The 25,352-nt window shown below is 40.9% G+C and overlaps 1 protein-coding gene across 6 annotated transcripts in view; it reads right to left on the reverse strand.

Moving 5' to 3' along the window:
• Positions 1 to 7,726, reverse strand: part of NAALADL2 (N-acetylated alpha-linked acidic dipeptidase like 2) — a 430,994-nt gene extending 423,268 nt beyond the window's left edge. For 5 of the 6 annotated variants that reach the window (XM_040074854.2, XM_058422010.1, XM_040074857.2 and 2 more), the window contains exon 1: positions 7,514 to 7,710. The gene's annotated coding sequence lies outside the window, so the exon portion shown is untranslated. Of the gene's footprint in view, positions 1 to 7,513 lie in introns of all 6 variants that reach the window. The other variant, XM_040074855.2, reaches the window with a different exon arrangement.
• Between the last annotated feature and the right edge of the window lie 17,626 nt (positions 7,727 to 25,352).

A 25,352-nucleotide genomic window follows, 5' to 3' on the forward strand; every position in this document is an offset into this window, starting at 1 on the left:
AGAAACAATAACAAGTTATTATAATTCTGAGGCACTTAGCAGAAAAACCATCACAGAAACAGAAGAATTTAATTTCTTTCCATTTACTACCAACTGCAATGGCCACATGCTGTTCTGTGTTTGTATTTATTGTGTATTTTTGTTTGTGCCACCAGAATATAAGCCCTTCCAGACAGAGCCCAGCTGTTTGTTTGGCACAAACTTCCCTATTATACAATTCTGGGTACACTTAAATAGAGGGGCTGTACATGCTATGTTAATTCTCTCCCTGAAGCAGACTAATTAAATCAAAACCTGATAAAATGGTGTTAAAATTTTCACTGAAATCAACAGAATCAAGGGCATTTCAGTTTTAACCCTCCAGGGGACCAGTGTGTAAAAAACAGAAATATTTTAAAAACTGTGATTAGAGCCAAATCATACTCTATGAGTAGTGACAGAGTTAGACTTAAGTCTTGGTGCATCTGGTGGGAAGCTGCCACTCAACTCATGCTGCATCCTGTTGTCAGTGCAGTGCTGAGCACTGAAATCAGCCTTATGGCTCACATTGTAAGTCCATGGTAGAGTTACTTTCAGCATAGATACTGCTGGGTCATCCCCTATTTCCATTCCAGGACACCACAGTTTTTACCGATTCACAGAGCAGCACTACCCACAGCAGGGACCGTCCATCCCACTGCACCTGGGGTTGTTTCCTTGCCCCTGCTTACACTTGCAGGAGCTCGCACATTCCTGATTCTGTTGATGTTATGAGGCCTGTTCCTGCCATAATTCAGACTTAAATTCATTCTTAAATGTCTAAAAAGCCTGGAGACCACCCAAGGGCTGTACGCTCTTTGCTGTTTCCATGGCATTTTCTGGCCTGTCGTGTGGCTGTACCCACAGCAGAGCAGGTTCTGCTACATACAGATCCTCTGTGGAAGAGCATTGATAGAACTTCCATTTAAACCTGTACCTGGTCTTGTGATCCAGCCAAACCTTCTTAAAAAAAGTTAAAATACATTCTGACACTGGGTTTCATGTCCTTTGCATTAGCATAAGAGACTACACAAGGTACAGAATGGAAGGCAGCTCACTGCTGATTCAAAGGTGGCTTCAGAGAACGTGTTAATCCCCTGTCAGCTCTACAGGAAAAACATTTACATGAGCTGCTATGAAATCCATACAGTCAAGCTTTGTTCTCTAATTTGGTGGCTGTAATTCTTCACTGTTTCACATCCCCAAGGGAGTCAAATAGTGCAAACACTGTAAGATAACTGAAAACCTAAGAGGGCACTACAACTTTATCAAAACCTTATCTGCACCTGTCAGTGCTGCCTATCTGTTGCATATAGTAAAAGCAAACTCAAGCCAGTAAAACACCCAATGCAGATTAAAGTGGGTACTTCGGGGGGGGTTTGTTTGTCCAAGGCTTACACTTTCTTTATGGCACATCTCGTACCTGATTTACTTGTCCTAATGGACTGTAAAGGGTATATTATTAAACCTTTTAATTTCAAGCACACCTCTGTGATTGCAATTTACACGTGACTGAATCCAACTTGACCTCTTCACACTACTTCTGTCAGTGCATGGGCTGCAATTCCAATCAGGATAAACAAATCAATAGCAGGGATCATTGCAGAGACATGCATGCCAATTTTACAGGTAAATCTTGCCTTTTTAAAAAAAATTCTGGGCTGAAGGGATCCAAGAAAGACCATGTGAGAGGCAGCACTGCTTCAGTACCTAGCATTTTCCTTTATTCTCATTTCAGCTGGTAATTTGGGATTGGTAACCGTTTTAATTCCCATGGCCAAAACTTTTAAAATTAAGGGTGATTAAGTTACTTTTTAAACAAAACAACTTGCAGACTGCTAAGGTGGCAACATAAGTAGAATGAAATACTAACACAGGCCTGAAGATGCCATCATGTAATAAATAGCTTTTCACTGCTCTGGTTCACTTTCATACTGAGCATCAGTGCATGGAACAAGACAATTTGGCTCTGAACAGTTGGGGGTTTTTTGAAATGTGATGGTATTGCTGGATACCTCCAAGAGTAAAAATGCTGTCAAAACAGCATACAATTTGAAGTTCATAAGTGACAGAAAATGGATGGCTCATCAACAAAAATGTAATTTCTAAGAATAAAGACAGATTTTTTTTTTTTTTTCCTTAAACACTACTCATGACTCCAAGGGAAAAATTCAGTGTCTTACAGAACTAGCAGGGGATAGCAGCAAGGACAACAAATGTCAAGTTAAAGTCGATGTATTTGCTGGTGTGTCATTTAAACAGTGCCTGAGGGATAATCCCAGCAAGACGGGTATTTCAACTTGGTTTAGCAGCATCCCTAGCTGAGGTAAGAAAGTCTAATCACTTTATTAGAACAACAGTGGCATTAGAGGAGAATTTGGGAAGAAGTAGCAATAGTCAAGTTTTTTACTTTTTAAATTTTTGTATTAAGATTTAGTGGGACAACTTCAGCAACCAGCTTGAAGCTATGGATGTTCATGATTTCAGCAATTAGTATGCCAAAAGGCTAGCTGTGCAACAGACTAAGAAATGTACTGTTCTTGCCCATAAAAATACAGCCTGTATTTATGGGTTTTACCTCTTATGTTTTAAAGATGACAGTTTTCTTTTGCTCTTTAAATGTTTTAGAGCAATACACTCTTTACCCCCAGATATCTTCATTCCTTTCCAAATAGTACCTGGAACTCAGATGACACATTAAGATTCATGCAGTTTGACCTTCTTTGCCTTTCCTGCAGAGCTCCACTGGCTCTGACTAGCAAAGTTTGGTACACAAATAACAATTTTCATCACCACTTGGTTGCTTGTTAGGATTAGCATGAATGCCGTGTTAGAGGAGAAGTGTTGAAAACAGATAGTTATACTCATCAACTCACATTGAGTTTATACTGGCTTTAGCATCTTTTGCCATCTAACCAGCAGAACACACAGCATCACCAGCTTCCTTTGTAGTGCCACATTTGATTTGCTTCTATGCAGTGAGAAAGAATTACTCCATAAAATGAATAATAAATAAAATGAATCCAGCATTGGTCTTTGACATTACACTGATAAGTGGAGACTCTCCCTTAGTTAAAAGCTGCTGAGTGATCAGAGCACCCTGGAATTGGAATGTCAAAAATCTGCCTTCATTTTCCTTCGCAAGCCACATGCCAGTTTTCATACTGAAAGTGGTCATCTAGGACCACACAGTGCTCAGAGCCCCATCCAGCCAAGGACGGGCCCAAAATCCTTAGAATACAAAGCCTGAAGAAAGTACTAAGAAAGCATAACATATAGAGACTGGGAAAAAGCAGAGGGTTTTCTGGCTTTCTCTCTTCCAGGACAGTCTCATACCATGTGTTCTTGGGGATCTCTTGACATCTTTTGCAAAAGTCAGGACTGCTTGAAGAATATACCCACAAAAATGATTCCATAGCATGCAGAGAAAACAATTCAGCACCAGAATGTTTGATATCTATGATTAAGGAAACTTCCCTGTCCTACCATCCACGAGTCACAAAAGTGGGGAAATCAGCCACTCCTCTACTTCTTGGTGCAGACCTGGTACACATTACACCAAGGTGAGGTGAACCCATACCAAGGAGTCTGTTCAGCTGGTCTCGCTACCTCCCTGTGATGAGACTGACCACTTAAAGCTCTCAAGTGCATTCTGTTTGCAATAGCATGCACACACTTGTGAAAAGGAAAGAAACAAGTCTCATATCCCATTGATTTGTGCCTCCTCACACTTCTCTACCCAAAGCTAAAGGGTTAGAGGCAAACAGGTACAGTAAGGAGCTGTTTTATAACTGCAGCATAACACAGGACGTGTATGTGTGGAGGGAGGAAATGTCCAAGCCAGAGGCAGCTGCCGTTTTTCCATTAACATTTTTCCTTATATTTGCAACTTTCTTTACAGGCTTTGAATTCACCCTCTAACACCATCACTCACTGCTAATACCAGACACTACCTCTACAGCACATTACAAAATGTGTCATATCTAGACAGAGGAAAAAGGTGCATTATTTGCCCTATTTCCAACCTTTATTGCCAAGTTATCTGATTTACCTTTCAACAATCTAATGACAACAGTATTTTGGAAATTCAAGTGTAATTTATGTAACCTGGGTCCGTTATTTAAGGAGTCAGGAAGTGACCCTGTTACACTGTTCCTACTTTATGTTTACTCCATATCTAATGTTAAGAACACCATTTTTGCTGAAAAGTCAAGAGAAGAAATCCCCCAGGCTCCAATTCACTTTGCTCTCTTCTATTAGGTCAAAAGGAAGTTTCAACAGGTGCATCAGATTTTGACATAAAACCTCAACTAGATTATCATCCAAAACTGCTGTCTGCCATAACTGCCCAGAGCTTTATCCAACCAGATTTTGAAAAATCTTCACAGCTGGAGGTTATACAACTTCTCTGGGCAAAATCTTCTTGACTAGCCTAACAATGAGAAAGTTTTTCCCTTAAATTCAATGTAAACCTCTGTGACTTCAGTTTATGTCCTTTGCCTCTCAGCTTCCTGCCATGCAGTGCTGTAAGAGCCTGGCTCTGTCTTCTTGGTAACTTGCTCAAAGGCTGACAGGTCTCCCATAGAGCTACAGTTTCCCTGTACTCAGTCAACACAGGATACCATGGGACTATGGTTTACTTTATGAGATGCAGCTCTACACATCCAAATTATACCTTTCCAAGAGAAAATGCAGCAGTTTTATAAAAAAACTAAAAGGCACACAAATGCGGTGCTAAAAGTAGAACACCCATCTCCTGGTTATCCCAGTATCTCAGGCATAAGACTGCTCTGCAAGAACAGCCACATTCACAAATAGAACAGTAAATCCTTAGCAGCATTTATCTAAATACAGAAAAGCATATTCCATACAGAAGTTTAGCAACAAAAACAGAGAAGGTCTGATTTAGTAAATCCAGTTTGCCTTACTTATTATTTAGCAAACACCTTCTACTAAAATCCTACAGTTTGTTGACAGCAATCTGAAATGTGTTGAAGTAGGATACACATACAGAATGTCTTATTTACTAAAGCAGAATTATTTTTAGAAAAGCTGAATGTAGAACAAGCTACATCTTGCTCTAACTTACAGCTGAGCATCCTGTTTACATGCTGATGTCCGTGTTTACTTTTTCAGTTACAGGAAGCAATGCCAAAAGACTTGAAATAATTTTGCCTCCTGCTGCCTATCAAGTTATTTCACTCCCGTAGGAAACAATGGATGGGGGTCAGGTTAACTCATGCAGAGAAATGCAGAGTTTCACTGCTCTAAGACAATGCCATTTTCACAGCTTTGCTGCAAGGATTTGCTTTGCCAGGCTTCTTTGCACAATCTGTCTCTCTGAAATATGTACAACTTCCTTCTGGCACTTTTGCTTAGAATATTCTTTAAATTATTTTTCCTTCTCTCCGAACCTTGTTCTCTCTCTTACAGTACTAACATTTTCACGTGATCTGCCCTCTATTTTCAAGCTGCAGTCTTAACACATCAGTCAAATGCAACAGCAGTTTCTACTTTCTATTCTGGCATTTTCATTTTATTTTATTAATTTGTATCTTGAAAAATAGGATGGCTGGCCTTATAGAGGGTTAAGAGGAGGAAGCCAGGACAGTTCTCCATATGAATCTCTGTGCAAGTGCCAGCTGGATTTCGCAGCCCTGCGCTCGGCAAAGCACAGAACAAGAACGCTGTTAGTATTCTTAGAGTGCTCTGAAGAGGAACAGGAAAAGAGAAGAAAATAATCTTACTCTGTACCAGAAAGAAGTGCTGGAAAGTCAAAGAGGAGAATTCAAACTCCATCCTCCCCACAGCCCATAATCAACATCACTCACAGTCACTCTCATGCATCAGAGTGACACTAAAGGTAATAAGCTGTATGTGAAAGAAGGGAAATACTGAAGAGGTGTTGTTGCAGCGCATCCCCCTTTCCTTCTGCTCTCCATTCCCTCCAAAGCTGAACATTACTCCCAGGATACTGAAAATACCTCTTGCTGAACCTCTGCCCAGGAGGGGACCCACCATGCACCCATTCCTGCCTCTTGGGACATATTTATAATTGGCTTACAGCAAATACACTCTTTCAAATAACCAGAGGTCACTTAGTCTCTCAGTTTATAATTTAATGGCTAATTTAGCTGACCTTGAAATCACTGTTGAGGAGCATGAGGCAGCCTCAACCACAGACACAGCCCTAAAGCCCAGACAACGTTGGGATGATATGGAAGTGTTAATGATTCCCTAATATCTTAGACAGGTGATACACAAAGCTCAGGGTCTCTGGGTTGCTCCTGTGCATACAGACAGGTTAATTCAAACACCACAGAGTTTTATTAATACTCTGTCAAGAGCAATTAATATTGAAAACAGGTCCAGAGCAAAACCAAACAATAAAATCTCCATTTTCCCATTGTGAAGAGCAGCTGTGTGGGGGAAGCAGAACTGGAAACAGTCCTGACCGTATTTCCTCTACCTGCCTCACTCTGCAAGTGGACACATACTTACCCCTGCCATTGTTAGCATATCCCAAATATAAGTGCAAGAGCCACTGCCAAGTGGGACAGTAACACACATGAGGAAAATCCTCCAAATTCCAAGGTGATATAGAAAAGTAAAAAGCACCCATTTCTTCACTTCAGGGGCAAAACTGTACTTCACATGTGTGATGGACTGAATAACGCTTCATCACAAGAGCCAATTTTCTTCCAACTCCCCTGCAGCTCCTAAAACATAGATCTTAGTTTTGTACCTGGTTTGCTAAATGGCTTTCCCTTCTATTATACCTTTAAAAATAAAAAGCGATGATAAATACATAATTTCATGATTTACTGCACTCACCAGAAGGTAGATATTAGGAGGACTGTTCTCACTTAAGAAATATATACTGAAATAAAAATAATCAAAAAGCCCTAAACAAACACATCACTCATCCTCTTCCACACAGAGAGGGTGGATATTTCTCATGGAAAACAAAAAACAGAAGAAAAAACTAAGTAGTTATTAATATGGAAATAGTCTAAAAAGAACCCCTATGACTTATGGCAACAAAAATCCTTAAGACAGTTACAGCTCACATAGATTAAATTTTAGTGCTATGTAGAGTAAAAACATGAGTGGTAACAAAAAGTTAGAACAAAACCCACACGTAATCCAGGCATTGAATCAATAAAGTAATTAGGATCATAAGCATTCCAAGAAAATTAACAGTTTAGCATTTTTCTGCCATGTAGGACTTTGTCAGAGAGATATAACACTCTTAAAAAAAAAAAAAAAAAAAAAAAAAAAAAAAAAAAAAAAAAAAAAAAACCTCCCAGTTCTGAATTCTCACTTTGCACTTTTCACTGCTTTGCTGCCTGAAAGGCATGGTGAGTGGGTACAGCTCCTTGGCTGTACTCCCTCTAACTCCCTGGTTTATCCCCACCTTCAAACACATCCATTCAGGAGCATCTGTAAAACAACCATACAAATTCCATTCCTCTTAAGATACTCAAACACCCACCTCCATTCTGAGAAAGGGTCTTCTCCACACACTGACAGTATCCTGGATGTCTCACTCTCTTCAGCCTTCCCTCCAAACCTGCTTTGTGGCTGTGGCTCAGAGCTTCACCCCTTCCCTTCTCACCCCATAGCCCTGCTTTTGCCCCTCTTTCTGGAAGCTTCTTTCCAGCAGAGACTTGTGGGAATGCAGCCCCAGCTGTAAACTTCAATGCTCATTGGATGCCATTGATTGCCAACTATATGTAGTTCATGAACTCCCAAATGAAAACTCCTGGCTGCAGTTACCTGAAGGAATCTGCATCACCAGGGCTCATCCTGGGCTTGGGATGCCAAAAGAAAAACACCTGGCCAGGAAAGGACCCCATCACTGGGGCTGACCCAGGACTTGAGCACACAAGGAGTGACTAAAGCATCAGCTGATGCTTGTTTGATGCTCATCTTTAGCCTCCTGATGGGCCTCAAGTCTGAAAAAAAAAAAAAACCAAAACAAAATTTAGGCAACTGTTTTATTAATTCTTGTCACTAAGTACACCACTCCCTGTCATCAAACATGCAGGATTGCCTCTTTTGCAGGAAAGGGCTGTGTTTGATGGTGCAATAACAGCTGTGCAATTACATGCTGTCCTCTCCAAAGCCACATCCAAAGTTCATGATGCCACCTTCGCATTGCCTATGAAATGCAGGCTAGAGTTTGTGTTAGAAAGTCCAAGAATCTTACGTGCATCTGAATAAGGCTATGGAGAAATGAAATTTCCCCACTGGTAAAGGGTAAAGGTCCCCCACTAATTTCAATATGTCACAGAATATATGATGCCTTTTATTATAATGCAGCAAGAATAAATTGCAGCCTTACATTATCAAGAAGAGACAATATTACTTGTTCTGGAGCTCTCTGCCTTTCAGAGAGGAGTGTGCTCTGAAATATTGTCACTTTTGTTGCTTCCAATATGTTAGCTTGGAAAGGAGATCACAGAAAGAAGATCAGGCCAAGACAAACATTTTACTGCCCTTTTTTCCACCCTGATTACAATTGCTTTTGGGTTGCTATCAGTAAATTTTAGTATCTCATACCAGCCAGATCAAGTTTTTTATTGGTCTCAGTGTCCTTACAAGATTCAGACTTTGATGAGATCATATTTCATTTTCAGCTATTGCCCAGCTATTGCAGTGTGTTTTAATTGAAAATTAGCAATTGTTTAGCCATATTTTGTGTCACACTGCCATCGCTGCATCCCTAACCACTTCGTAGACTCAAATCATAAGGTTTTATTCACTCATGTGCTTGGTGCGATGGGAAGGAAGGCATAAACCGGGTGTGGCTGTGCAGAGCTATGGTACAGCAGCCCTGGAAGCAGCCCTGTGTCCCTTCCTGTGTCCCTGTGATCTCCCTGTGTCCCAGGCTCCAAGCCCCAACCAGGCAGCCCTGGTTGTACCCTGGGTGTGCTCCGGCCTTCTCCAGGTTCTAAATGAACCTCTCCCATGGAGAAACTGTGATTTACTTTTTACTTAGTGCTGCCTACAAAGAGCCTCTCAATTTTTAGTCCATTAACAAATCTTTCCTGGGATCTATTAACATGTCACTATGGAATGCCTTTTCCTTCAAAGTTTAATACCTCTTAACTCTCTCTTAATCACATTGCTCTACTCCACTTCATAGCCTGGGGCTTCAGGGAACCTTTGCCTTTTATTAGTACCCATATACAATCATGTTGTCATTCCAAAATCCAGCACTGCTTTGGGTTTCATAAATTCTTATCACTTTGATTTACTTGGTGTGTCCGCAGCTCCCCGAGAAGGGAGACGTGCAGGCAGGGCAAGGAATGAAATATTACAGTGCAGAGCTGTGCCAGTGCATTCTTTTGCAGGGAGAAGCTGCTCCTGACAGGAGACACTGTCCCTTCTCCCCTGCAGTGGTGGCAGGAAATGTTAACTTTAATATTGGTTTGGTCAAATCCTTGGTACAACCCCTGGAGGTATTGAAAAGACGTGGAGATGTGGCACCTGGGGACATGGTTTGGTGCTGGGCTTGGCAGTGCTGGGGCAATGGTTGGATTTGATGATCTTAAAGGTCTTTTCCAGCCTGAGTGATTTTGTGATTCCTGTTCTGGAAGTTGGTGACAGCTGACAGACTCCCATGCTCATAGCTATCAGCTTCCAATGAAAAACTGACTGCTCCTGCCTTGGTACTGCCCCATGAAGGGGCATCTCTGCTGCCACAGCCTTGTGAGGGTCACAGCGTTTCTGTTTTGGCCCATCTAGAAGCTCTGCTGACTGCCTGGTGAGGGAGGGAAGGGACTACCTGTCTGTGACCCATTTTCAGTCATTTGTACCTTCAGGTGAGGAAAAAGAATACTAGAAGTCCTTCCTAGAAGTGCACATTTAGATATCTGTTTTATCTCTTGTTCGAGGTGATATTTTTCACTTTTTAAAGGTGCTTGTGAGTGACATAAGAAAGTTTCAGTGTGATAAAGCTGTGGTCTCTGTTTGATAAATCCTTTATTTATGTCACTGAATTCATTACTGGAGATGACAAAACTAAGATTATGAATTTTGTAAAAGCAGCTCCTGACAATTCTCATATATTTTTGTTTTGTTTTTTTTTTTCCCCAATGCCATTTCTACTGAGAAGCATATTATCATGCAATTTAAGGTGCTATAGTACCAGGAACATGAACAAGATGGATTCACCAATTAAATGGAAACAAGGTCCAGCCTGACATCTCTAAAATACAGCAGATCCCATCATAGCCACACGCTTGTCTCCCTGCTGTTAGAGATTTGTCATTTGCAAGGTACCTGGGTTTCGTCTCAGCATCACGTCAAAGAATCTGAAAAATATCTCATCTCTCTTCTATTAAGATACCACCTGACACCACCTGCCTTTTTTTTAGAGTAGCCTCCAAGTAGGCATTGTCTGGGGGTTTTTAAAGCACTTTTTGTCTGTTCCCAGCTTCTTTACAAGGGTTTTTTTAAATTTTTTTTCCCCACAAGTCAGAGTTGCTGTAATGTGCTCTCTGTGGTGGAAGTGTTCAAAAGCATTGGGAATGTGCAGCTTGTAGAGAATGCAGCTGCCTGTGAAATGGTATTAGACACAGAGAATACAGTATATCGGTTCTTTGGCATCTATATCAGCTTCCTGTTTATTTCTGAATATAATTTAAGTCCTATTTTTTTTTACCTGGTTGGATCCTGACAGGTTACTGGGTTTGTCTGTATGAATTGCCATGGCAACTGTGGTGCTGGAGCAAACAGTCATGAGCTTTAATAGCCTGGGGGTCTGCAGCAGAGCACTCTTAATTTAGAGGCCTTCATATCTCCAATCTGGGTCGTTTTACCAGCTTGATTGGGCTTATTTTCTGTACTTCAGCATGATTCACGTGGTGATCTGTGGGCTACAGGGAGAGGAGAGATGTGAGTTTGTGTTTGTTTATTTAGGAAGGATTACACTCTTTAGATAAACACCATTCTAGAACAAAACCCAAAGTGCAGATTGGCTCAGATGTATATTTTGATGCAAAGGTTATGTTCTACTTTATTGCAAGGCTTGGGTTCACATCTGAAGCCGAGATCAGGCACTGAGCACTAAAATATCCCATTAGCTTGAGCTGAAGCTGAATTTGGCCTGGGTTGTGCTGTGCCTCAGGTGCCCCAGTGCCTCAGCCTGAGCAGTGCTCAGGGGCTGCTCTTTGCAGCTCTTTGCAGCTCTGGACTCTTTGACAGCAGCTGCCCAGGCAGCGTTACCGTTGTTGTTCTCACAGCTTTCTTTCATTGTTCCCGTGGCCGTGCACCTGCAAACCCCAATAATTTTATGTGGCGGGTTCTCATGGGAAGCCATTACCACTAGTGTGAAAATCAGCCCTTTCCCCCAAGCTTTTCATACCTCGTTTTGTAGGTGCCAGTTTGTGTTGGAGACAACTGAAACAACAAAGCACTGTTTGTATACTCTGTACTATTAGTGTTTTAAAGACTGAAATATTACCCAACAACACGTGCACAGGAGGTTAAGGGCCAGTGTGCAACAATTTCTCTAATTACTGTACTCAGCTGTAGTCATGCCACAAAAAGGAGCGTCCAAGAGGGAGTTTGGGTTAATCCCACTGGGAAAAAAAGCATATAATAAATAGCAGGAAAGTGTGCAACAAAAATTATCATCTTGCTCTTCATCCTCCCTGTTGCTGCTCAGGAGAGACAGCCCAGAGGACACCCGGCTGGGGACCCCAGCACTGCTCTTCCCTGCTGCCCACAGAGGAGATTTCCCCTCTCCTTCTGTGTGTCCTCATGTGCAGACCCTGCTCACACTACTCAGAGTGTGGCTCAACGCCCTGCATGCAACAGCCCCAAGTGTGGATAAGAATTATGTGAATTATTGAATTGAGTAGGGAAATTTGCGAATTTCTAATATCTATGGCAGATAAATCGCATTTCTTTGTTTTTCACTGGGTCTGCCTCACTCTTTTGGTGGAGCAGCAATACCTACTCACATTTTATGCCTTAAATAACACAAAATTTCAATGTAGATTTCAATATCGATAATAACAGGTGTGTAGTTGGTCATTTGATCAGTACTTACACATACCTGCTGGCTGTTACAGTTTTACCTGCCATACTGCACCTTTTTCAATAAAAATTGTGCAGCTGGGAATTTTCTCAGTTGGAACAGCTGGGTGTCAAAAGCCAAACTGCCCAACCAGTCTGTGTGAGCACCTGAAGTAGACATCTGTCTGCTCATTTTTTGACAGGCATGGCTTTAGTCACAGTTTCTGTGGAAATAAACGCTGTTGAGAATACATCTTCTCTTTTACCACTGAGACAGTTTTTAACAGTTGTGGACATTCCCTTGTCCTTCAGATGAAGGAGAGCTACCCATCTTCTTCTTAGAACAGCAAACATCAAGCAAAGAGAGCTGAAATTACTCTGAAAAAACGACTTTATGTGCATCTGGAGCATCCAGAGGTGCACTGGCCTATTCACTCACATCACGTCTCCTTGACTGCTGTTGCTTGTAGAAAGATGAATAAAGCCAGAAAAGTCACTCAACTTTTGCCTTTTGAACAATCCCACTCTGCACTTCTCCTTAGAAAGCTTCCAAAGCAGCTGTTCTCACAACCTGAGTGTTAACAGAGTTGGCTGCTGTGGTGCAGTTCCCAGGTGGCTCTGTCAGACCCAAACCTTGACCTCCTCTGCAAGCACGGAATGGGGTAAGAAAAAGGAGAAAAAGTGTAAGACAATGGTAGTTTTACAGTCTCCTTCCTCAGCTTGCAAACTGGAGATAGGAGTAGACAAGCTTTACGATGGTGTGGAGAAATCAATACCTTTTCATTGATTCTTGTAGCTGCAGAACTCTCACCCAAGCACAGGCACGGGGTGAGAGCATGAGTACGTGACTGTCCTGCCACAGCACCTGTGTGCTCCTCAGAAATCTGCTCTTGGCTTCACCAGGGATGGAGCCTGCTCCCTGGCATGACTGCAGCAACAGCAGCTGACCCAGGGCCCTGCTAATTATCCCCTGCACAGGCCAGAAACTCCAACAAAGCCAGTCGCAGCTGCAGCTGAAGGCACGGCTTCCCTTAAGGAAAATACTGCCTTTAAAAAAGAGCGTTTCAAACAATTACACAAAGTCTATTGAAACAATGCATTGTTTTCCAAAAGAGGTCCACGAAGTTAGAGATGAAGAATGACACAGAAATAGAAACATCAGAACAAAACAACTTGGAAAACCAGCTAAGAAGTTGCATAGTCAGAACAGAATGTAATTTAGAACTTAGAATAAGCATATAGTTTTGAAACAAAAGGAATTGGAAACAAATTATAAAACTTTGAATATGAAAAAATAATTGAAGCAGACTGATAAGGGTTACATTTAGTTTACATTTTTGAAAATCCTCTAAAAAAAACATCAGTGAGAGTCTTTTAGATTTGTTTTGGTTTTGCAGAAACATTAATTTCCCTAATTGGCATTTTCAGCTTCTGTTGGAAAATTTCTGACCTGCTCAACTCTACTGAGAATCTGTTCATTAGCAAAGTGTGAGGGTCCATCACCATTTTCAGTTGCTGCAAAGCTGTCAAATATGTGAAACTTACTGGAAGGTCCTTTTACTATTATGGCCCAGCTTTGCAGGTGACATTTTACAGCAGATTTGATTGTGCCACGATGGACCTGACCTTTGTGTCACGTCTTTTCTTCCTGTTTCTTCAGCGGAGTCCATTATCTCTTGATCCAAATTCCTTCAACTGCTCTCTTTGCCTTTGTGTTACTTTCCACTTCCATTCCCAGGCTGCACCACCTAGCACCCTATACCTGCTTTTGATGTCCCCAAACAGGGACAATGACTATAAAGTTATTTCCCTTTACAAGTCAAACCTGGAAGGTCTCTCTGTTGTTGTTCATTCTATTTCCATTGCTGGTGTAAGTGTCCTTGTTGTTTTTCCCACTAGTGAAGAAAGGGCAAGTGTCATAATCACTGAAGCAAAGACTTCACTTTGAAGCCGTATTGATTTTTCCTTTCCCCTTCTGAAGCTTTGCCAGGCTCCATAAAAGCCTGTCTCTTGTTCAGAAACTCTTTGGACTGAGAGACAACAGGGGCAGCAGAGCCAGCGGGGCTCAGTGGGAAGTTGGGGCATCTGCTGGGGAATGACAATCATGACAGCAGCAAGGAAAAGAAAGAGGTCATTTTATTTTTAACTGTACTCTGAGAATGGTTGTGGATCAGAACAAAGACAAATGGGAAGCACAGCTTTAATTCCAATCTGTGATTCCTCCTTGTCCAAACCTGAATATGGACATTTTTCTAGGGTTAAGCTGTGGACAGCAAGACACTGAGACCTCTTAAGTGACAGCTTGGCTAGAGACTTAACCACGAAGGTGACAACAGCAGGATATTGTGGCACAGTGCTGTAGGGATGTGAGCCTTACCCTGCGCTAGACTGGAGCAGCAGCATCATATGAACTCACAGAGAACTCCTGAGTGAAGGTCCAGGGCTACCACAGGACTCTCATTCCAGGGATCTGAAATACTCTGTTTAGACCTAGCTTATGAAAAACAGAAATATCCAGTAGAGTTTATTCAGCTCACACATACAGCAAGGACCCAAAATTACTCTCCTGCCACAAAATGCCTCTGTCTCCTGTAGGTTCCTTGCAGTCTGTGACCACATACACTTCTTTATCATCTGTGCATTGGGCAGTCTCTCACTCTTAGCACGAAGATAGGTGCTGGCTTTAAGCCTTAATTAAAGGTGGTGTCTCCCAGTGCCTCCACCACTCTTCCAACATGTTTCATTCATGCTGACTCAGAGGAAAGAATGTCACTTGTTTATAAAACACTGATGCCACTCCTTGCCATGCTTCTGTATTTCTTGGAGCTGTCAGGCTGGGAGAGCTGGTCTTCCAAAGCTCATTAGATAAACAGCTGCTGCTGGAGCTGCAAGTAAAATTACAGAAGCTGGCTTTGGCAGAGTAGGTCAAGTAATAACTATAGTAATTTTCTACAGTTCTTGTTGGGTTTTTTCCTTTTTTTTTTTTTTTTTTTTTTTTTTTTTTTTTTTTTTTTTTTTTTTTGTAAAATTAGTATCTACTGACAGAAATTAAATAACAACAATAAAAATTATTCTTACTGGTCATGAGTGAAGTCTCACACTCCTAATCATAAAGTTCTTTAAAATCTAAAATGGCTTCCAAATTCTCAGCTATTTTGAGAATTGTGCATATGAGACAGCTGGAAATGAGACTTTTTTTTTTTTTTTAAACACCTCTGAAAAAACCTGTTATCAACAGCAGTGAGAGGGTTTTGTTGATTAAAGGATGTTTTCCACTATTCATTTGTAAGGGAAGCAAGTCATTAAGTGCTGTCTGAAAACCTTCTTCATACTGAATAGAAAGAAAATGTTTTGTGGTCATTAGGGCTTACAGGAACAGCCTGAGCACCCACCACCATCTATCAGTGCTGCAGATCAGCTCTGCTCCAGCTGCTGATGCCACTTGTCAATGGACTGCAACAGCACCCCTGCTGCTTCTCCCTCCCCTTCCAACCAGCTCTGCCAGCCAGGGCAGCTTTGCAGCCTTTCTCCAAGGAGAGGAAGCACCTTAAAGCTGTGTCCCCCTGCACAGGGGAAGGAAAGCATAATTGATGCTGTTTGCCCTGTCAGGACCTAAGCACAGCAAGTCATGAACAGAAGGAAGCTGTTTGGGTGTCCTGGTTCAGCTTGGACTTTGCAGTTTCCTGCGATACCTTTTGGGGCACGTCACACTGTTGACTTCTGCACCTGTGTTACCCACCCAGATCTCAGTGTACATTTGTTTTCATTATTCCTGCACCCTCCTGCTGTTTTTTCTGACAAGTTCAGGGTCTGAAAGCTGCTTTCCCAGACCTTTAAATAACAACCCATCATCAGCTGTGCTGTGCACGGTAGGCTGCAGCTTGAATTTGTTTCCACAAAAGGCACATTACAAGACCTGCCTAATCAGCACTTACCTAAGTTTGCTCACGCCAGACAGAGTCAATTTACAGACCCTGCCTGCTGTTGACCCTGCTGTCTGCTCTGGGTTGTTCTGGCCTGCCTCCACTTTCTGAAATTAAATGTTAGTATTTTTAATTGCGGGTTTTAACTCTTGCCTAATGGGGCCCAAGCTCACGCTGTTCCAGATCTGTCCAAGCTAAGCACCAGGTGGAAAGGAGCCGGAGTTTGGATGCTGATAACAACAAAATGGGGTTTTGTTATTCCTGTCCCTCATCTGCCACTGAATGCAGATGAAAAAGGTGCAGCACCACTCTCCCCTTGGCACTGCTGCCCCGTTCACAGGCACCACCACGGGGCAGGGAATCCCAATTTTGGAACGTGATGCCTCACTGCCAGTTTAACCCAGAGCAGCCCTGAGGCTGCTACTTGCTCTTCTTGCAGCTGAGCTGAGCTCGTAGCCGTTGGAGGGTTGATCTTGTGGGTTAAGCATCTCAGGCTTTCATGGGGTAAATGCTCAGTGCAGGCTAGAAATCATGATGGTTTGTTGCTGTTCTTTCGTGTTTGTTGGTGAAGACATGTCAAATAAAACTAGTTTGTTCAGAATAATAATTGCACCATAATTTTGTAAAAACTTTGAAAAATACAGGCTATTTTTCTATATATTACTAAAAAGTAATACTAAATTTGACCAAAGAAAATATGATTTTTCAACTTTTTTTTTTTCTAAACCAAGAAGTAAATGTTTGGTAAAATTATTATAACACTTCTTTCTCTTTGAGACTTTTCTTTCTTCTGTGCAACTATCTATTGTTGATCCCATCTTAAAAATGGTTTCACATTATGGGAAAAAGGTAGTCCATCCTACATAGCTTGCTAGATGGGGTATCAAAGGTTTGCAGTCTGCAAATTCCAAGTTCAGCTCCTTATAATATGATCAGTTCTCACCACCCACAACCAGATTCTGACCAACACAGACCCAGGTTGAACATCCATGAAAAAATAATCTCAGCACCTACCTGAGGGATTGTGGTCAGATCACAGAAATTATGAAGTCAGCTTCAGAAGATGATTTATGTCAACTCTGAAGAAGCTGCAGATCTGCTCTACTTTGGAAACAAACAGCTGAAAATTTTAGCTCCTGTCACCTAGTGTGCAGCAAAACCACAGAAGGTCTGCTGTGAGGTAACAGCTGTGAGAGTTAAAGTCAACGGCAAGACAACAGCTCAGATTAAAATATTAAGCTCAGAAAATGTTTTCTTGTATTTTTCTTAAGATGTTTTCCAAGATTTAATTTGCTGTTCCTATTTCCTTTGCACTCCAGACCACAGATCCAGCTCCATTTCCCTCATGGCAGTGATAAAAACCTGAAATAAGCTCTTTGGTTGCTCTCTCCTGCTGTGTTTCAGTCCGATGCCTGTAAATTCCCTGTGGAAGGCTGCAATCACCTATCCTTACCAACCTGCACAGAAATGATTTCCAGTGCCAGTGCTGACTTTTGATGGCCTTTCTTGGTTTTCCAGTGAGACTTTGGCTCTGCCCAGACAGCTGGAGGAGCTATGGAAGCTGCAGTGTTTGTGGTATAAAGCTGGATGGGTTTTTTTTACAATTTTTATAATGCTTGTACAGAGCAGTTGCATTCCAATCACCAGGCTGGAGTGTACCTGTGCAACAGCCTCATGACATCCCAGGGTTGTGTGTCACTAACATCAGCCAGGCAAAGACATTTTTACACTCAAAAGTTGAATAAGAATGTTCAAGATTTCTTGTTTCATTAGCATGTACCTATAGGAATGAAGATGGAGAGGAGAGTAGATATTAATGCAAATCTAATTGCAGAAGCTGTCTGAATGCCAGCAGGGAAATTCCTGTTGTCAAGGATGAAAGACAAGACATCTCCCATTTCCCAGAAGTGCTCTTCATTAACTTTGTGAAAGTCAGACAGCTAATATCCAGGTGAGTGTTCTGCACAAGCTCCTTTGCTCTCCTCCTCAGAAAATGCCACACAGAGTGCAGGACTGAAGGTAAGGACACATAGGTAATGGTCAATAATGAAAAAGGTTATTTTCTGCTGACCACATGTTTAATCATACCAACCCAAACACCTCTACTGCAAACCCAGGATCTACGCCCAGGGTCTGGGTTAACGAGATGGCAACTTCTTGGCAAATTATTCAAATGAATGAGAGTTTGTTGAACATCTTGAAATTAATGGGTCCGAGGAATGCTCACAGCTTTCACCTGAAATTGGTAATTTTCTAGCTTTGACTTCCAACCTGAGAAAGCAGCTTTACAGAAGCTTTACAGATCAACAGGATGGACATGCACTTGGTGCTGATTGCACCACGGGTAGTCCCCTTCAGCTGGTCCTCTTCCTATTGATCTCTCCTCTAAATGGATGATGTTTAATAGCTTCATAAGCAACGAAGCCATCAATATCTGTCAGGATTTACACCTCTTTGACCTCAGCATGTGGCAAATATATTGCTATCAGCTTCATGTGTTTTGTTCTGTTTGTTTTTAGCTTTTCAGTTAATCTGATTGCAACACACAGCATGAGGTTCAGAGGTTTGAACAAACGCAGCCAAGGCATTCATGTAGCTCCTCTCCAAGACATAAGTGATCATATTCTGCATAGCTCTCTTAATAGCTAATGATTTACAGGACGGTCACTCCTCTCTCTGGTAAAGTAAGTTTACAATGATTTATATGTCGTATTGCTCGAAAGTATATTTTTATAAATCTTGTGGTCCTAAGTGCTTGTCACATGGATGTCAGAGACCACACAGAAGTCTAAAAATACTCATGTAAACCCTTCTGCAAATGTTTGACATCAATGCAGCTATTGTATGTCTTCATGCTCAGCACAGGTTAAAATAGTGCCATTCACTGTGACAGTGTAACTGGAGGCTGCTGAGCTGACAGGAATAATTTATTATGCTGCTTACAGCTAATAAAATCCCATGTGCTTTGGGGCAGTTTTTGAAAATAAAACTCTCATCCTTTTCACATGTGAACTCTCGCTGTTCCTATCATCTCTGGTAGTCCTTAGACAAAGGTTTGAAGCCTGCAAACACACTCAAAACTAGGAGAAAGTGAAATGTCTGACTGCCTAAAATAAGGACTCCTTTGCACCAGAACAGGCAGCCAGTCTTTTTTGTTAAGTACACCTATTGTGTGTTAAATGTGTCTAAACCCACGCTAACTTCTGAGGAGAATCAGCCCATTTGATCAAAGGAGCTCAAACTGGCAAAACACAGCAGTCTCACCAAGTGTGACAAGAAGCTCCATTTCTGCTGGTGTGCCAGACTGCTCAGTAGTGGTTTGATCTCCCAGATTCACTCCTCTGGGCTGGTTTTTCCTCCAGCTCCTCTTCCCTCCTTTCTCTCCCCTACGGCATTTCTCTGTTCTGCATTTCCACTTTGCCAGCTCAATCCTAATGGGACTTACCTCTCACAAAGCAATATCACAGGGAATGAAGCATTGTGGAACTGGCAATTGCTGTAAACCTCATCACTGTGCCTGATCTTGGATGCATCTATCTCATTTTGGAGCTATTTATAGAGACAGGAGAAATAAGAACAACTCCAGCCCACGTAACTATCCCAAGGCAGAATCCACTCTGAAATGCATTCCATGCTATAGGAGCCATCTGCAGCTTCCCCCAGTTGTAGCTATGCTTACTATCCTAAAGTTTCTACACTATAAAGCCTTTTAAGTGAGGATTTTTCATTACTTCCTGCCTTTCAGTTCTGATCACTGCTGGTCTTACTTCCTCAGCCTGAGGCACACTGTAATAAAATAAAAACCAGGGATGAAAACTTGAGATTCTGTTCTATGCAACTAAAAAAAAAAAAAAGATTGTTGATAACATATATGTATGTATAAATAACTGCTTGTGTCAGGCTTTCATAGTTAAGTGTACCTGTGAAAGACAGAAAGGATCATAAATCTGTTCACCTCCTTTTGGTTCTCTCTTGGGCAGCAAGGAAAAACAGATAACTAGTAGACAAAGATTTATCCAATATTAAAATTCCTACACTAGGCACCTAACACCGGTGGTTAAATTTAGGAAGGAAGAATTTCATGCTGAAAACCTTCAACATCCAGCACAAACCTACAGCAGAAACACCTCCTACAATCACACCCAAAATTTCAACCCTCCTGCTCCCTTGAGAGGGGAAGCAAAAGGCTCTTCTGAGATAAAAATGAGTAGAAAATTCGGTTTGATGTTGCCCACCTGTATTCCATCCCTCCTGCAAGGAGAGGGGCCCATATTTCCCAGGCGCAGTCAGCAGAAGTTTGGCTGTTTCCTGCAGGGGGTCAGCAGGGGCTCAGATCCGTGGAACAGCTGTAGCACAGACAGGCACTGCAACCAAACCCTCTCCAGAGCAAAGGTCTGAGTGCCTGCACAGCCACCAAAATCCAGCAGCACTTGTCTGAAGTGCGGCCATGAGCTGCAAGGTGTTCATTTTTAAGCTTTTTAATCTAGCAAGCAGTTGAGTTTATGAGCCTCAGCTCGTGTCTGGAGGCACACCCTTGCCTTAGCTCCAAATTCCCTGTGGAATTGCACCTCTGGCATCTTTCAAAGGGAAAAAATTACCATCTGTGTGTGCTGGATAATTCAGTGATGGCTGTGAACTCCCTGGCACCTGCCTGTCATTATTGACTGAAGGCACTCTTGTACCTTGCCAGGAGAGGCTGGCCTTGCCCACGCTGGATGCTGGAGACACTGGAGCAGCCTAGATTTCCATTCCCACCCTGAACAGCAATCCTTGTAGGTGGGAGTTCGTAAATTAATAGCCCTGGATAGATATGCAACTACAAGAAAAACAATGTAAAGCATAATTCCCACCTGAAGGTGCAAGAACACTGATAAAATTAAGTGAAGAAAACAAATTTAAATTATTTCAAATATTTGCATTTGTGTGTGAGACAGTAGAAGCTATGTGAGAGGGAATGAAGAATAAAATTGCACTTATCACACAAGAAACAATTTTTTAAAAACCTAATAAAACCTGTAAGGAAGCAAGAAAAAAATATTCATAAATGAAAGGATTATGACATTTAAGTAACTGATGAATTAATTAGAGACAGCAAATTGCACCTAGCAGTAGTCCAAGCTGCAACAACTTGATAAAAAACAGAGATTTTCTAGTTTTAAAATAAAATCCTTTAGCTGAATTGTAGAAAGGAGCCAGGACAAATATGAATTCAACAAAGGGGCATTCACATGCGGTATTATAGTACAGTCTAAATTCTAGTAACTGAGCCCTTTTAAACCTAAGATAAACTGTATTGTTGAAAAAGGATTACTTGTATAAAAAAAATAAATCTCATATATATAATTATTATCAGTATTGTATTAAATTTTACAAATATTTCTTCTTCTGTCAAGCACAGCAAAATTTGGGAGTGTTTTCATGCTTCCGTGGTGTATCTCAGAAGTACAGCTGGGAGTGCTTTTCCAGAGAAGTCCCTTTTCATGACTTTAACCCTGCTCTTTCCTCCTGGACAAGGCAAAAGGAGAATGCCCAAAAAGGTTCCTGGCTGCAGCAATTAAGATTGTATCTTTTGCTGGCTTATGGTCAGCCTTCAGAGAATCAGGACACTCAAAACAGCCTATAAGAATAAACACCAAAACAAACAAACCCAAATCCCAACTCCCAAACCCTGGCTTGTTATTTTTCTTCTATTACATTTTCTGCTCTTGGACAGTGAAGTCATGATTCATGAGAGGAAACCAATTGTTCTTGTTATCTTCATCTTCTGTGGCGAGCAGGGTGCACTTATTCCAGTTAATAACTGGGGAGAGAAAAATACATTTATGGCAAATGGATGGATGTTAAAGAAAAATCAGCACGTGGCTGAACAAGGGAATCTCTACAAGCTCACCAAGATTAATTGGTTTGGGGTGTTATTTACCACAGTGAAGGTCCCACTTCCATGAAATTGCTCTAGACTTACCTCTATGCAAATAAGAGCAAAATTTATTCATTAGTTCAGCTGAATATCACCAGTACATTAGAGTAACCTTATGAAAAGTAGAAAAACCAACACTATACAACCATATATTTGTCATCAATCAGTGAAATTTTGCACGTATTTTTCTGAAAATGCATGTTGTGTCAGATGAACCATGGATTATTTCTAGAACCTTTCGTATAGTCTTAATTGCTTAAAATTACTGCTGAAGTTGTTTCTACAAACCACTGGATGGAACAGGTACACTGGACACCTCATCCTTCCAAACTGCCTCCTGCCACAAGGTTCTGCCCCTCTCCTCATTTTATTCTGGGGAAAATTTATCAAGAGTATAAATCAGGTTCATGGGGTCTGGCTCACAACTGCCTTGCAGTCTCAGAATTTCCTTTTCTATCCTTCATGCCCAGGAGGTCCAGTCAGGCTCGATGATTTCCTCACTAACCGAACAAAATCACTAGGTGATTTTTTTTTTCCTTTTTTTTGTGTTTTTAATTATGCAATTGAAGTTTTCAGCTCATAGAGTATTTCACCAATCTCCTGTTAACTGAGCTGTAGTAACACCACATCTGAGTGCCAGTGGTTATCAACTTCCATTTGAAAAAAAGTTACTGGCTCTTATAGCTGTAGAGCAAAAAACCTGGGTAGCACTATAGGCTTAAAAACTCCACCTTTTTTTTGTTTTTTTTTAATGGCATCATTATAAAGCTCAGCTCACAGATGCTGTTGCCTGGCCTTGCTGACATCGAGACGGGAAAATTCAGATGACAGAGAAAATCCAGCTATTTCTGTCCTGAATTTATAGCAACATGTGGCCTGGTTGGAGCAGACTTCCAACTGCTGTCAAGTGTCATTGTGGCTTTGACAGACAGGTCAACATATAGATCTGAGGATCAGGAAGAACTAGATGTTCCTTTCTATATAGATTTTAACATAAAAATTTCTACAGCGTGCTAAAGCTGAAAACTCTGGTACTAATCTTTTCTTTGCATCCATGTAATTTCAGGTTGTTGGGGTTTTTTTATTTAATATAGAAGACTTTTTTTCCACAAGAATTTTGGCCTTACATGCAAATATCCATAAGCATATTTTAAAGCATGTTTTAAAGCCTGGTAGTGCTCATAAATCAGGATAGTGATACTTGTAATAATTTCTGTGAGTGGGTGTTCATGTGCACGAGAAGAAATGCAAAATTGGACAGTGAGATGAGCCATGATGAACATTAAAGGTCCAGAAGCGGATTGATAGCTGGTGTAAATTGTCAGGGCTTCATTGACTCCAGTGGTCCCGCGATAAACACTAATTCAGCTGGAGCTAAAAACATTGTCATCATCTTATCAGCTGCTCAGTGGAGAATGCTGAATGAGGGGCAGGGTTGCCTCCACACCTTTGAATGGTGCAAAAAGGTAAAATTCCCTGGTTAGACTCATGTTTTGAAATCTCCTTTATTGGCTGTGTGTGGGTATGCATGTGGAGACAGATGCATTTATGCACAAGAAGGCATTTTCTGAGACAAATACATGGTGTCTACTGCTGTGATGGTGCTTTCATCTTCAAATGGAAACAAAATAAATTTCAAGAGACTGTAATTTGCTTGTACAAATTTGTTGCACTCTTAGAGGTTTTTCATTCATCCCAGTAGCAAAGGGACACGAAACTCAGGTTTTAATCCACAATTTACATACAATACTTAAATCCTTTTTCAAAACTAAAGCTTGTTACAGAAATTATGGTTTCCCAGGTGTACAAATTACTGAGAATTATAATATCAACAAAAAGGAATGAAGCTGGGTTGCATATAAAAATCTGCACCTCCTAGGTGACTCTCAACAGGTTTTTTCCTAAATATTTTCCACCAGATAAGGTTCATTACCTTGTTCGAACCATTTCCCATTTCACAACGTTAAGATTTTACTGAACCTGTATATAAGAAATTAATTATACAATGGCATGAGCAGAACCTAAGAGAGAAGGGACTTTGTGCATGGCTGGTGATGAACTCATCGATTCTGCTGCGAAGTTCTCCTGAACACCTTATCAAATGCTGCTGATTTCTGGTCTGCATACAAATGAATTGATGTGGCAGAATGGAATCAAATTAGAATGTTTAGAGTAAAGGCCCATTTGCCACGTTTCAAATTGTTCATATTTACTTGGAGGCCTCAGGAGGGCATCTTAATCTTATAGTGTTATTATTTCTAATAGAAAAAGAGATTTTTAATGTTATTTGGAGAAAGTCCCTTAGCTTGCAGACTGGGGAAAAAAAAAAAAAAAAAAAAAAAAAAAAAAAGCAGAACTGCTGCAACAGATATTTTGACAAGAGCTTTGAATGAAAAATAACAAAACCTCTGAAGGGAATTTCCCATTAATCTAATTTATTTGGAAGCACATTTTCACAATAATTAAATTATCTAACGTTCGCTTACATTAAAAAGCGACCATCTGTAACTGTTCAATACTAGAAAAAAAGGTGGGGGGGCAAGGCCAATATTTTAAAGTAACATCACAGGGAAAAGAGCAACAACTTCCAAACATCAAAGGAATACCATGATGTTTGACAGCTTCCTATGAAGTCAGCTGTTTCATCTCCTAGTGAAGTTGGCAACAGAAATTCCAGCATCTTCTATGCAGTGGTGTCTTTGAAACTGTAACATCTTTATTTGTTAGACCTCCATTCATCCGGTTTTCAGGGTGTCTGAGTAACAGAAACATCTGATAATTAAAGACTTGTTACACAGGAATCCATGTTTAGTACAGACAACAGAAATAACATCCACATTTTCCTACAGAGGATTTTATCCAGGAAGTTCATCCATGCCTTGCAAGTCTTCCGTGGGTGGAGAGTACCAGGTATAACCAACTGAGATACCATTGAGCAAAATGCGTTTTTTATCGGTTTTATTTCTCCTAGAAATGTCAGCACAGCACATTATATTGCCTGTAATTTTAATAGATAAACGAGACAATGATTCCATTGTTAATTTTTTTTTCCTCAAAATGGTAGGATACATTTTCTTAAAAAGGTCTGCAAACATATTTACAAAAGTGTGAAATCAATAAATGCAGGCTCTTCATATTTTTACTGAACTTCCAAAGACTGACTGATATCCTAATTTTATTGGAAATCTGGTCCAAGGATGATACAAGAAATTAAATATCACACTCAGTTTTGCTTTTGTGTAGGCTACCATGAAAAACAAATCAAATAGATAAAATATTATGAAAAGAACAAACTTATATTCCATGAAGCACATGAAGATATTCCAAAACCATTTCTTATTTCATTTCAGCTTTAAAACATCTCTTTCTCCTTCTTAACGTTGTGTTAAAACATGGGACACCTTCTTACTTTTGGAAAGCCAGCTGCTGTAATGTCAGTATAAAGTAGCCACTGAAATATCATT

The sequence above is a fragment of the Hirundo rustica genome, chromosome 10 (genome assembly GCF_015227805.2).
Source record: "Hirundo rustica isolate bHirRus1 chromosome 10, bHirRus1.pri.v3, whole genome shotgun sequence".
NCBI classification, from domain to species: Eukaryota; Metazoa; Chordata; class Aves; order Passeriformes; family Hirundinidae; genus Hirundo; species Hirundo rustica.